Source organism: Musca domestica, unplaced genomic scaffold (assembly GCF_030504385.1).
Source record: "Musca domestica strain aabys unplaced genomic scaffold, Musca_domestica.polishedcontigs.V.1.1 44, whole genome shotgun sequence".
NCBI lineage: Eukaryota > Metazoa > Arthropoda > Insecta > Diptera > Muscidae > Musca > Musca domestica.
The window spans coordinates 1,467,497-1,480,013 of NW_026712334.1; positions in this window are offsets into that span (position 1 = coordinate 1,467,497).

Here is a 12,517-nt window from a genome sequence, read left to right on the forward strand (position 1 = left end):
AGTTTTGCACAGGAATTGTTTTATTACCAAACTGCTTTCTTTAAAATGGGTTAAGAAATAAATTTTGTTTGAAGGTCAAAATAGAATGATGCGATTTTTAAGAAGATGTGTTCCGCCCGATTTTAGTTCTTCTATAGATTTATTCCAATGTTATTGAAATAGTTTCGACTTATTTTTACTTAGAAATTAAATAACTCAAAATACTATATTCTAGGCAGTTACGTTTGAAAAGGAACATTAAAAAGTCCTAAGGTTGCATAGGGCATATAATTTGATACTGCTAAAGTGGGCTTCATCGAAATAGCGGCTTTAAACCGTTTCAGGACATTTGGAGTCAATCTGTCTGAATGGAGCATCCAATTTGGATGGCTCACTCCTTCTGATAAATACAAAATATTAAAATAACATTTCTATTAGTTTACTCAATCCTATAGCAATACAACGCCAATTTGTACTTTTCATGTATTTCTGGTGGGAGTATTTGGAAATATTTCGCAGTGTCCCTTATCTTTAGCTTTTAAAATTGCTTGTACGCTAAATGTAAAAATATCAAAAATAATCAAAAAATATAGTCTTCACACTTAAAAACAAAATATATTGTCAACTCTAAAAAAAAAAAAAAAAAAAACATTTATTGCCTAGAAATTTATAAAATATCTAAAACTAACAACATATTCAAATGTTTTAATGCCATCTATGGTACACTACTCTCTAAAACATTGAAAAAACTGCAATCAAGTTCAGACTGCTCTTATTTCTAAGCCACTCGTCCGACAGCTGTTAAAATTATTCCAGTTACAGCTCATTACATTGTCTACAAACGTACAAAAGCATTTTGTTAAGAATTTTCCAGAAAAAAAGTTATTCGTGATGGAATTCAAGCATGATAGTGTGATTTCTTTACATTTGGCTGGAAAATACAAGTGGCTATCGTTAGAGCACTTCAGCATTTAAATATGAATAATTTTTTTGGGTCTCATACCATCGCTAGTTACGGTGATACTGGTAGCGTAGCCCGACGTCAAGGAAGTGGACGGAAGAAAACAGCAACATCAGCAGAAATGGCTAGAAAAGTAAAGATGCGACTTGATCGAAACCCGCGTCGCAGTGGCCGAAAAATGGCTCGTGAGTTGAACATATCGCAATATTCCATTCGCAAATCTTGAAAAATGAGCTCGAGGTAGAGCCATTGAAATTCCAAAAAGTGCAAGAACTTACACCGCAACAAAAAAGCTTCTCTTGGCCGAAAGTGATGAACTGCCGAATTTGGTTTTCTCCGATGAGAAAACATTCGTTGTCGAGCAGTTTGAGAACAAATAAAATGATCGTGTTTACTTGCCAAAGAGGTCACCTGACCAACCCTCGGTTGGCCACCAGAACTCAAGCGCCGGCTATGGTAATGGTGTGAGCCGCCATAACAGCCGATGGTCGCTCTCCGCCCGTATCAATCGACCGTGGCATCAGAATAAATTCTGAATATTATAGCGAAAATATTCTGGAGGGTGTATTAAAGCCTTGGGCACGCAAACATTTTGGCCGCAGGCATTGGACATTCCAACAGGACTCAGCACCATCGCACTCAGCACGCGCCACCCAAGAATAGTTACAATATAAGGTTCCTCCTCCCTTCATTTCCAACGCACAATGGCCACCAAAATCTCAGCGTGTGACGGCTTGATTGGCCATTTGAGGGCCATAATTCGTACCAAAGTTGACCAATTCTATCAAATCTAAACATATTCTACAATTTGATGCTTTCCCGAAATTTCAAATAATTCAATTAAATTGAAAAAAAAAAAAAATTATGGCGTTTGACTTTGTTGCAGTTTTTTATCTCACCCTTTACTGTCGAAAAACTGGTCTATCATGTTGTTTCTGGGATATCTTCCAACGGCCTATGACAAAAATTGTAACAAAGCAGAAAATGTTCATGTAGTCCGGTAAGGAAAGGTCAAAAGTCGGGCGGCGCTGAATATATGATACTCTACACCACTATGCGTATTTAGTAGAGCTCCCGTAACAAAAATGTTTATATTGGGAATTTATGTGAAGTTGATCATACCAACATAGACGTGGTCCTGCATGAGCAATTTTCTGTCTTAAATTGTAGTACCCATTACGAACTTCAAATTAAAAATTTATAATGGGAATACGTATTGCCAATTTACAGCAAGTTCGGGTTACTGTTACTGAAACGCTCAAAAACCCATAAATCTGGCGATACAGTTATATACCAAAACGTAGATCTATGTTGCCCAATGTAGATCTTGTAGATCTAATATTATCAACCGTCATTTCGTTCGGAAGCTAGAGTGAATTCCACAGACAGACAGACAGACAGACAGATATCACTAAATCGACATAGATAGATAATAAATATAATAGGAAACCGGAGACCGTGTCAACAGTGTTTGATACATGTGTTATAATGGATTAATTCAAAATGTTATTTTTTTGAAGTTCCACTTGTTTAGCAGCAATAAAACAGAATCTTAGAAGCTATGTAAAATTTGCTATATTTGATAGATTTTAATGAAGCTCTAGATTTTAGATTTTAATGCAGCTCTTTGATGGGCACATATATCCTACTATCTTTGGACTATAATATTCCTTACGACTGTAAAAGAAACAAATACTGAACTGATCTCTAAAGAAAAATAAATAATCTTAATTTTTACAATCATTGTAAAACGTCTATCCATTTTAAAACACCCTCTCGTTGCACATCCATGATGCCCATTTCCTGGGGTGGTGCTTCTTTTTGTACTCTTCGGTTTGGTTTTTATTTTGGAATGGGAATTTGGTTTCACATCTATGACCATTGACTTATTTCTCTTTTATTCACATATTTTGCTTTTATTATTAGAAGTGGTAGTGGTCATCGGTAGTCGTTAGATCCCTGGGGTGTCGTAACTTTTTCAAATATGAATTGGAAATTGTTTCTTATACAATATGAAAATCGGTTCACATGTGTGTATATTGTGTACGTTTCGGGGTAAATGGTTGCATACTGCATATATGTATTTCTATGTACATATAGATGGCATTATGGTGCGAACTGTGTGGTGAAGGAGTAGTGGATTTTTGTGGTCATCTTATTTTGATTATAAATTTATTTTGGGGTTTTATGGGCTTTGTTTCTTTTTACTGAGAATTATGAATAACCCGTTTGAATGAATTCTAAATTTTTAATTGAGTGGTTACAATTCAATTTTTAATATTTTTATACCCTACAACACTATGTGTTGGGGGTATTATAAGTTTAATTGGGCCACAAATTATGTAACACCTCGAAATATTGGTTTTCCACATAGGAATGTATATATGAATCTTCCTATCTCGCCGAGCTGAGTCGATCTAGCTATGTATGTCCGTCCGTTCGTCTGTCCATGTTAATTTGTAATCACTCTATAGGCCGCAATTATGGCCTGATCTTCACGAAATTTAGAATGGAGTTGGAGCTAGGGCCAGAATAGAAGCCTATTGCTTTTGGGGTGATCGCATAATATTTAGGGGTTGAAATGGACCAAAAACTGAAAAATTTCCTGATTTTTCAGTTTCTCTACAGGTCGCAATTATAGACCAATCGAAGCGGAAGTTAGTATTGGGCTAGAGCTTAGGGCTGGGCAGAAGCCTTCCAATTTTGATGGTCATCGAGTGATATTTAGTGGGTGATAAAGGCCATAACATTTGTGTTTAATAAAAGTCAAATTTCCCATTAAACAGCGAATATTTTTAATCACGGCTAAATCACAAATAGACGAACAGGTCAATTCTGACCATTACATCGATGTCGACAGTAAATATATCGGAAATATATAACGAAACATATACTATGTATATATACAAAGGAAGGGGATGTTAGTAAGAATGCTTATATCTCAAGAATGGCTGGACCGATTTTGATAAATTTTGTCAATTAAGAATGCCCTCTTGACATAAAAGTATAAAATCTGAAAAAATCGCATAAAAAGGTGCCAATATATAGAGTTTGTAGAATTTTGTGACATTTTTTATTTTTTTTTTTTACATTTTTTTCGCATGCTATTTTTTCAATTTGACTTATAATACTGAAGTATACATTTTGTAAATGAGTTTAAATTTGGAGATACAGAGGGGCTTCTTGCTTTTGGAGATGGTCGCACACAATTGAAACCAATAGACCCGCCTGAGAAAGGAGTTAAGGACAGGGAAGAATTCAAGCATTTTGGATGACCATTGAATTGAGCTGTAAAATGGACCACAACAACTAACAGCACGACAGAGTCGGTAAATATTGCGCAAATGCCAAAATGCTTAGGGTAATATATGGGCACTGCTCTGTGATATAATTTCAATAGAGAATTCATAACATATTGTAGTGTTGTAGGGTATCACATGGTCGGCCCTGCGCGGCTATAGCCTTTGCTTACTTGTTTATTTTAAGCTTAAATCTTAAGAGAAGTGAAAAGTATCAAAGGACGAAATTAATCAAATCAAAGGTTTTATTACAATACAATATTGAAGACTTATATTTTTCATTTTTTGTGACAAAGACGAATCCAATTTATTAACTGTGAAAAAGTTATAAAATTCTTCTTTTGTGTCTACAAAAATTTTAGTTACGCCGCCCACCATTGGTGACAGAAATGTTTTTTTTACAATTCCATTTGCACAACCTACAAACCTGTATTTTGTCGACTAGGGAATGAATATTCTTAGCTTTCAACAAAATGTTTATCCACCTTCCTTCATGCGATAAACTTTTGAATAGCACAAGTCATTGTACATTGATTGATAATAAATTAATTGCCTCTGCAACTATGAGCTTGACCTTTTGAGGTTTTTTTTCTCATTGGATCTTTTTTGGCTTTCTTGTGATAAACATTAGTTTTATTAATGTCAAATCAATGTTGTTATTTTTTGCACACTGCTCTTCTCCCCCATGCCGAATACCGATTGACCATTGACCATTCCCTTCCGACTGCCCATCCTTGATTTCATTGACATGCTGTTGAACAAGCAAACCCACATTGGTTTTATTGTTTCAGGAACTGGGAAGGAGAGTGGATGTGCCGCTGTGTATGGCATGTTTGGTCATTTCATTATTTGAAGATAATGTCATGTACTTTGACATTTGCCGTGCGTGACATCAGATATGTCCATTGTCAATCATGTTTTTTATTAGTTGTTCTTCCCTCACGACTGGGCTGGACTCATGTTTTCACGAACTCTAACTGCTGGTACCAAACGGGACGATGAAAAATGACGAAAAAGCTAAGGATGTGAAATGTTTCCACTGATAAGGGATGATGGTTGCAAGTGTCCTAATGAAATAATTGTACACATGTCCAGTTTGTTTTTCTATTTTTTATTGATAATTTGTTGGGCAACTGGTTATTTGCGAAGGGTGGGATATGTTTTTGTGTCCATAAAAAGTCGTCTAATTGTTCTGTAACAAGTGGATGATTAATTGTTTTTTGTGTGTTTCGTTGTTATAAAAATGGGAAGAATTAAATGACAACTGGTTTGAGATTAGCAAAAGTTTGGGTGTGTATGTTTTTAGTTGGGATATAGAAGAATTCCTCATAAGGAGAAATTGAATGTTTTTGATTCAAATGAGAAATTTGCTTGGATATATATTTTCTGAATCATTGCATTAATTTTTTTTACAAAATCAAATTAATAGCAAATAATAGCAATAATAGAACAACACTGCAGACTAGAAATAACAAGTAAAAAAACATGAAGTTCGGCCGAGCCGAACTTTTTATACCCTCCACCTTAGGGTAATGGAAACACAAGAACAAATACCAATTTCTAGACATATTCGTGGGAAAATTTGGAAAAATCATCAAAATACAAAATATCGGGAGGGAGCCGCTATATAGGGCTATACAAAAGCGCGGACCTATACATACAATATTTCGCCAACGGAGCTAGAATTCATTTTGACCAACAAATTCAAATTTTTAGACAAATCCGTGATAAAATGTGAGAAAACCCATCAAAATACCGAATATCGGAAGATACCGTTATATGGAGGCTATATCAAAGCGTGGACCTATACATACAATGTTTCGGCGCACGAATTAGGGCCCATTATGACCTAAATCCGTGAAAAATTTAGTAAAAATCATCAAAATACCGAATATCGGGAGGTACCGTTATATGGGGGCTGTACCAAAACGTGGACCTATACATGCAAAGTTTCGCCACCGGAGCTAGAACCCATTATGACTAACAAATACCAATTTTTAAACAAATCCACGAAAAAAATGTGGCAAAAATCATTAAAATACCGAATATCGGGAAGTACCGTTATATGGGGGCTATACCAAAGCGTGGACCGATATATCTCATTTTCAATACCAAGCATCCTAGACACAATACAAATTATTCTGCTAAATTTTGGCGCTCTACGTCAAATAATATGGGCTGTATCGTGATTTCAACAGACAGACAGACGGACAGACAGGCGGACATCGTTAAATCGTCTTAGAATTTTATGCTGATTATGAATATATATATACATTATGGGGTCTACGACGAATATTTAGGGATGTTACAAACGGAATGACAAAGTTAATATACCCTCCTTTCTAAGGTGGAGGGTATAAAAATAGGCTTTTTGAAAGCATGCATCGCAAAGTAACCTAAATAGAGATAATATTTTTCGCCTCTTCGACTTTTTATACCCTCCACCATTCTATGGAGGGTATATTAACTTTGTCATTCCGTTTGTAACTCCTCGAAATATTCATAATAGACCCTACAAAGTATATATATTCTGATTGAGTCTGTCCGTGTGTCTGTTTATTGTACTCACGCTATCTTTCGAATGAATTGAGGTAGAAGGCTAAAATTTTGCATACATGTATAGTTACCAGTAGGCAGGTTAAGTTCGAAAATGGGTCATGTCGGTCCACGTTTTCGTATAGCCCCCATATAACTGTACCTCCTGAAATTCGGTATTTTCATGATTTTAGCGAAATTATTTAAAATTTCGTATTTGAAGTTTGTACTGGGTTCTACAGCCTATGACAAAAACTTTTGTATGCAGGTCCAAGTCCTCGTATAGCCCCAATATAACGGTACCACCCGATATTCCGTACAGGAAGATCCAAATGGGTACTACAACATAAGACAGAAAATTGTCTGTGCAGGTCCACATCATCGGTACCTTCCCGATACTCCCTATTTTCATGATTTTTGCAACATCATTCATTTGAAGTTCGTAATGGGCACTACAGTCTATGACAAAAAATTTCGTATACAGGTCCACGTCTTCGTATAGCCCCCACATAACGGTTTTCATTTAAGTGGTAGTGGTTTCCTTCGAAATGGTGGAGGGTATTAAAAGTATGGCCCTGCCGAACTTAGCTATATCTAAGTCTGAACTGATCTTGATAAAATTTGCCAAAGGTATTTTTGAGCTCCATCTGATTTATTTCCCCGAATATCGTTGTTACGAAATGCATATTATGGCTGTGGAGGACAATAATAACAAATCAGTTGAACAATATATATGGGAGGTATAGCTATATCTGAACTGATCTCCACGAAATGTGACAGACTTAATTTGTTTGTATGTGCCAAATTCCATCCTTTTTAGAGTAAATTTTTATCCAATGAGAAACCAAATACTTGCAGCAAATTGATTGGAAATTGGCATTATTGAAGTGCAAGATACCACAAGATTTCCCCATATGGGGGCTATAACAAACAGTTCATTTATATCCTCCAAGAACTTGAAACGTTCAAAAACTTTTTTGATTGGAGAATATTCTCAAAGCACTAAAATATTTTAAATCTGCAGGCACCACAATATGGGGGCTATGCCTAAAAGTAAACCAGTACACATACGTAGTTAGGTAAATTTTTTATAACACTGTGGGACAAATTTGAATTTCTTCAACAATTACAGGCTCAGCAGATTATGAAAGTAGATTTAAAGAGAATTTTTAAACATATTAAAACTAAAGGACCAAAAAGAGCTCTTTGTTCGGTCGTTCGTTGTTTAAAATGTTCGACCAAAATATTTCTCGTATTTATACCCTACACCACATAGTGGTAAGGGTATTATGTCTTTGTGCATTTGTTTGTAACATGGAGAAGGAAACGAGATAGACCCATAGTTACTTTTGAGAACCTTCATAGAATCACTTTCTGAGTCGATTTATGCATGTCCGTCCGTCTGTCCGTCCGTCCGTCCGTCCGTCCGTCCGTCCGTCTGTCCATGTATTCTTGTGAACAAAATGCAGGTCGCATTTATTATCCGATTGAGATGAAATTTTCCAAACAATATTTTTTTGGCCCAAGGACGAACCCTATTGAAATTGGTGAGAATCGGATCAAATTTAGATATAGCTCCCATATATATCTTCATCCGATTTCGGGTTAAATGAGCACCAAATGTCCACTATCAGTCCAAATTACCTGAATTTTGGCACACCCAACCGAGTTCGGCCTAGAAGCAAGTATATCAAATTTGGAGAAAATCGGTTCAGATATAGCTATAGCTCCCATATATATCTTTCATCCGATTTGATCTTTAAGTCCCTCACATTCCTACTATGCACTCCACAACCGTGATATTTGGTACCACGTATTAGATGGAGCACAGAAATAGCTGTTTTAAATTTTATCGAAATCGGTTCAGATTTGGATATAGCTCCCATATATCTTCATCCGATTTCGGGTTAATTGACCACCAAATGGCCAATATCAGCCCAAATGGCCCGAATTTTGGCACATGTGACCGAGATTAGCCTTAAAGCAAATACAACAATTTTAGAGAAAATCGGTTCAGAAACAGCTATAGCTCCCATATATATGTTTTATCCGATTTGATGTTTAAGTCTCTAACATTCGTAATATGCACTCCACAAGAATGATATTTGGTACCAGATATAAGATACAGCCCCGAAATAGCTGTTTGTAATTTTATCGAAATCGGTTCAGATTTGGATATAGCTCCCATATATATCTTCATCCGTTTTCGGGTTAATTGTGCACCAAATGGCCGATATAAGTCCAAATGGACTGAATTTTAGTACATCGGACCAAATTCAGCCTAGAAGCAAGTATATCAAATTTAGTGAAAATCGGTTCAGATATAGATATAGCAACCATATATATGTTTCATCCGATTTAGTGTTTAGTCCCATACATTCGTAATATTCACTCCACAACCGTGATATTTGGTACCAGGTATTAGATGGAGCACAGGAATAGCTGTTTTAAATTTTATCGAAATCGGTTCAGATTTGGATATAGCTCCCATATATATCTTCATCCGATTTAGCGTTAAATGTGCACTAAATGGTCAATATCAGCCCAAATCACCTGAATTTTCGTACATAAGACCGAATTCAGTCTAGAAGCTAATACGTAAAATTTGGAGAAACCCGGTTCAGAGATAGCTATAGTTCGTAAAATGCACGATAGAATTAGATAGATTTAGATTTTGTACCAAATATCTCATAGAGCTCTGAAATGCCCTGTATAAACCTTTTTACGAGAGCTCTACTAAATATGCATAGTGGTGTAGGGTATCATATAGTCGGCCCCGCCCGACTTTTGAGCTTTCCTTACTGGTTTTATCTGCAATATTGCCGAAGACATTATATACATAATATGCACGGACTTCGAGGAATATTAATCCGAAAATTAACAAAAGTGTGAGATAGAGGGAACTTGACACCCCTCTATTTAGGTTACTTTGCTATATCAACTTTCAAACCACCGATACACGTGTCTTCTGTTTTTAGCTCTGCTTTCTTAATCTGCTGCATTTCCCCCGTAATATTTTTTTTGTGTTGCACACTTTAATGTTTTCGAAACAGTTTGCTTGAAAAATGTTATTTGTTCTGAATTGACATTAGATTACAACATATATTGTTTGGAGAATTCAATTTAATTTGAAGAATGTAATATTCACTGGCGCCCTATTTTTTGAACCATAAAAAATAGGGCGCCAGTAACACGAACCGGGTCAGCTAGTTTTATAATAATAATTTTTATTTTATTTTACTCACAACTTCCAGATGAGACAAAGCTATTTAATTACATGTTTCAAACGTTTCGGATAACAAGTGAGACTTAAGTGGTTTATGCACGCAAAACTTTGTTGAATTTTCCTTGAACTTTAAGACCACACTAGATGTCCTTCACAAGAGGACATTCAGCCTTAACATTTAATCGATATTTAAGCAAAACACATCATTATCGAAGGATTGTTATCTTAAGTATACAGACACAAAAACGAAGCCCTCACGTCCACATTGGCCAATACATTCAAGGAAAGCGGGTGGGTGTGTGAGAGCCAATACAAGCTCAGTTAGTAGGTGTTTAAGCACTGATAAACATTTCATGTCACATGTTTTCTGTTTATATTTAAGCTTCCTTTCATGTTCTTAATTGCTTTTTTTTGCTTTGCCATTAACATTTCGGACAGTCTGATGAATGTCCTTTTCGTGTTGTTGTCGTTGTGGTTGTTGGTTTTGTCGCATGTGGATCTCTGAGCATTCGTGATGTTTACCAATTTCAATACGATGACGATGACGGTGATGATGTTGAGGGGAGCATTAACGTGGCGCTGTAAGGACAAAAATCATGTTTGACGTAAATTTCGTTTAGATTCATTTCGATTTGCAAAGCTTTTGCCAGTGTCGTGTCATTCGTAATGAGCCATGCGTCCATTAGAGGATATTCTCAGCTCATTTACGGTTGCTTCATTTCGCAATTAAGTGCCACTTTTATTATGTGTCACATATTTATTGTTTCATTAGTTACAGTGGATTGAAGTGTTGAGTATATTGAGGGATATAGTAAAAATGTATTATATCCTCTTGAATTGGCTCTTAATTGAAAGTTACTAACATCAGACTAATGAAATTGTATACGTGTGTTGGATTTGTAAGCTGTAAGTTTTGTTAGTTAAGGTTCAGGAAAAATACTTTAATTTCATGGATATGCATTTTTACATTACTTCCATATTTATTGGTTAATTTAAGATAAAATAATAATTCAAGCTTTTATTGGGTGAAAACATTTTAATTCATCACATTTTGGGTTTACCTTCGATCTTGAACAAATCAATCGGATATCTTCATTAAGAAATGTTGTGAGCGTACTAGATGGTGAGTCATAGCCATCAGAGAAACACACATTTTAAGGAACGACTAGGCGATGAATTTCATCAGATAGTGTATTAAAAAGGTGGTCAATAACAACTCTATGCCGAAGGTAGGCCTCGGGTTTGTTGATAATATATTTCTTTAACGTGCAGCCTTACATGCGTCCGATTATTGAATCTCCAGCCGCTAACTTGCGGTAACATGAATTAAAACTCTGCAAAAAAATCAGTAACAAAAGTCGGGCGAACCGACTGACTATATGACAGTAGAGCTATGCTTAACAAATTAATTTTAAAATTGGGAATTTATGTAAAGTAATTATTTGTTTCACGGTCATCTTCAATTTGGTATCTAATTTAACCATAAATCATCTTATAACGATCAGTAAAATTCTAAGTCGATTTTTCCCGATTGAAATCGATTGAAATCATGTTAAGGTCCAAACGACATGTGATAGGAAGCTAAAATGTTGCATAGATTTGTCTTTTGTCTGCAGTCAGGTCAAGTTCGAAGGTGAACTACATCGGTCAATGTTTCGATTTAGCCCCCATATAATAGTATTTCCCCATATTCCATCTTTTCACGATATTAGCCACTCTTTCTATCGGAATAGTTTAAAATTCTTTCTATGACCTGTGGCAGAACAGAGATATATGGGGTCCACGTATTAATATAACCCCCATATAATTGTACCTTCCGTATCCATATCCGGTACTTTGATCAATTTAACTCAGTTTCTAGAGGGATACCTTAAATAAGATTCTATATCCTGTAGAAGAAAACTTTCTATATAGCTCCATATAATATTCGGTATAATGACAATTTAAACCACATTTTCTAAAGGATTTACTTAAAATGCTGTATTTGGATCCCGAAATGGGCTCTTTTACAGGATGAGGTGAAAAGACGGCAACTAAATTCAGACTGCTGTCATTTCTAAGCCACTCGTCCGACAGCTTTTTCAATTATTCCAGTGACAGTTCGTTATATTGTTTACAATCGTAAAAAAGCATTTTGATGACAATTTTCCGGAAAAAAGTTATTCGTGATGGAATTCAAGCGTGATAGTGTGATTTCTTAATATTTGGCTGGAAAACCACAAGTGGCTATCGTTACTCGTAGAGTAGCCCGATGTCAAGGAAGTGGACGGAAGTAAACAGCAACATCAGCAGAAATGGTTCGAAAAGTAAAGACGCGACTTGATCGAAACCCGCGTCGCAGTGGCCGAAAATTGGCTCGTGAGCTGAACATATCGCAATATTCCATTCGTCAAACATTGAAAAATGAGCTCGGAGTAAAGCCATTGAAATTCCAAAATGGGCAAGAAATTATACCGCAACAGAAAGAAAATAGACTCAAAAGAGCTAAAGGGTTGCTTCGCTTGGTTGAAAGTGGTG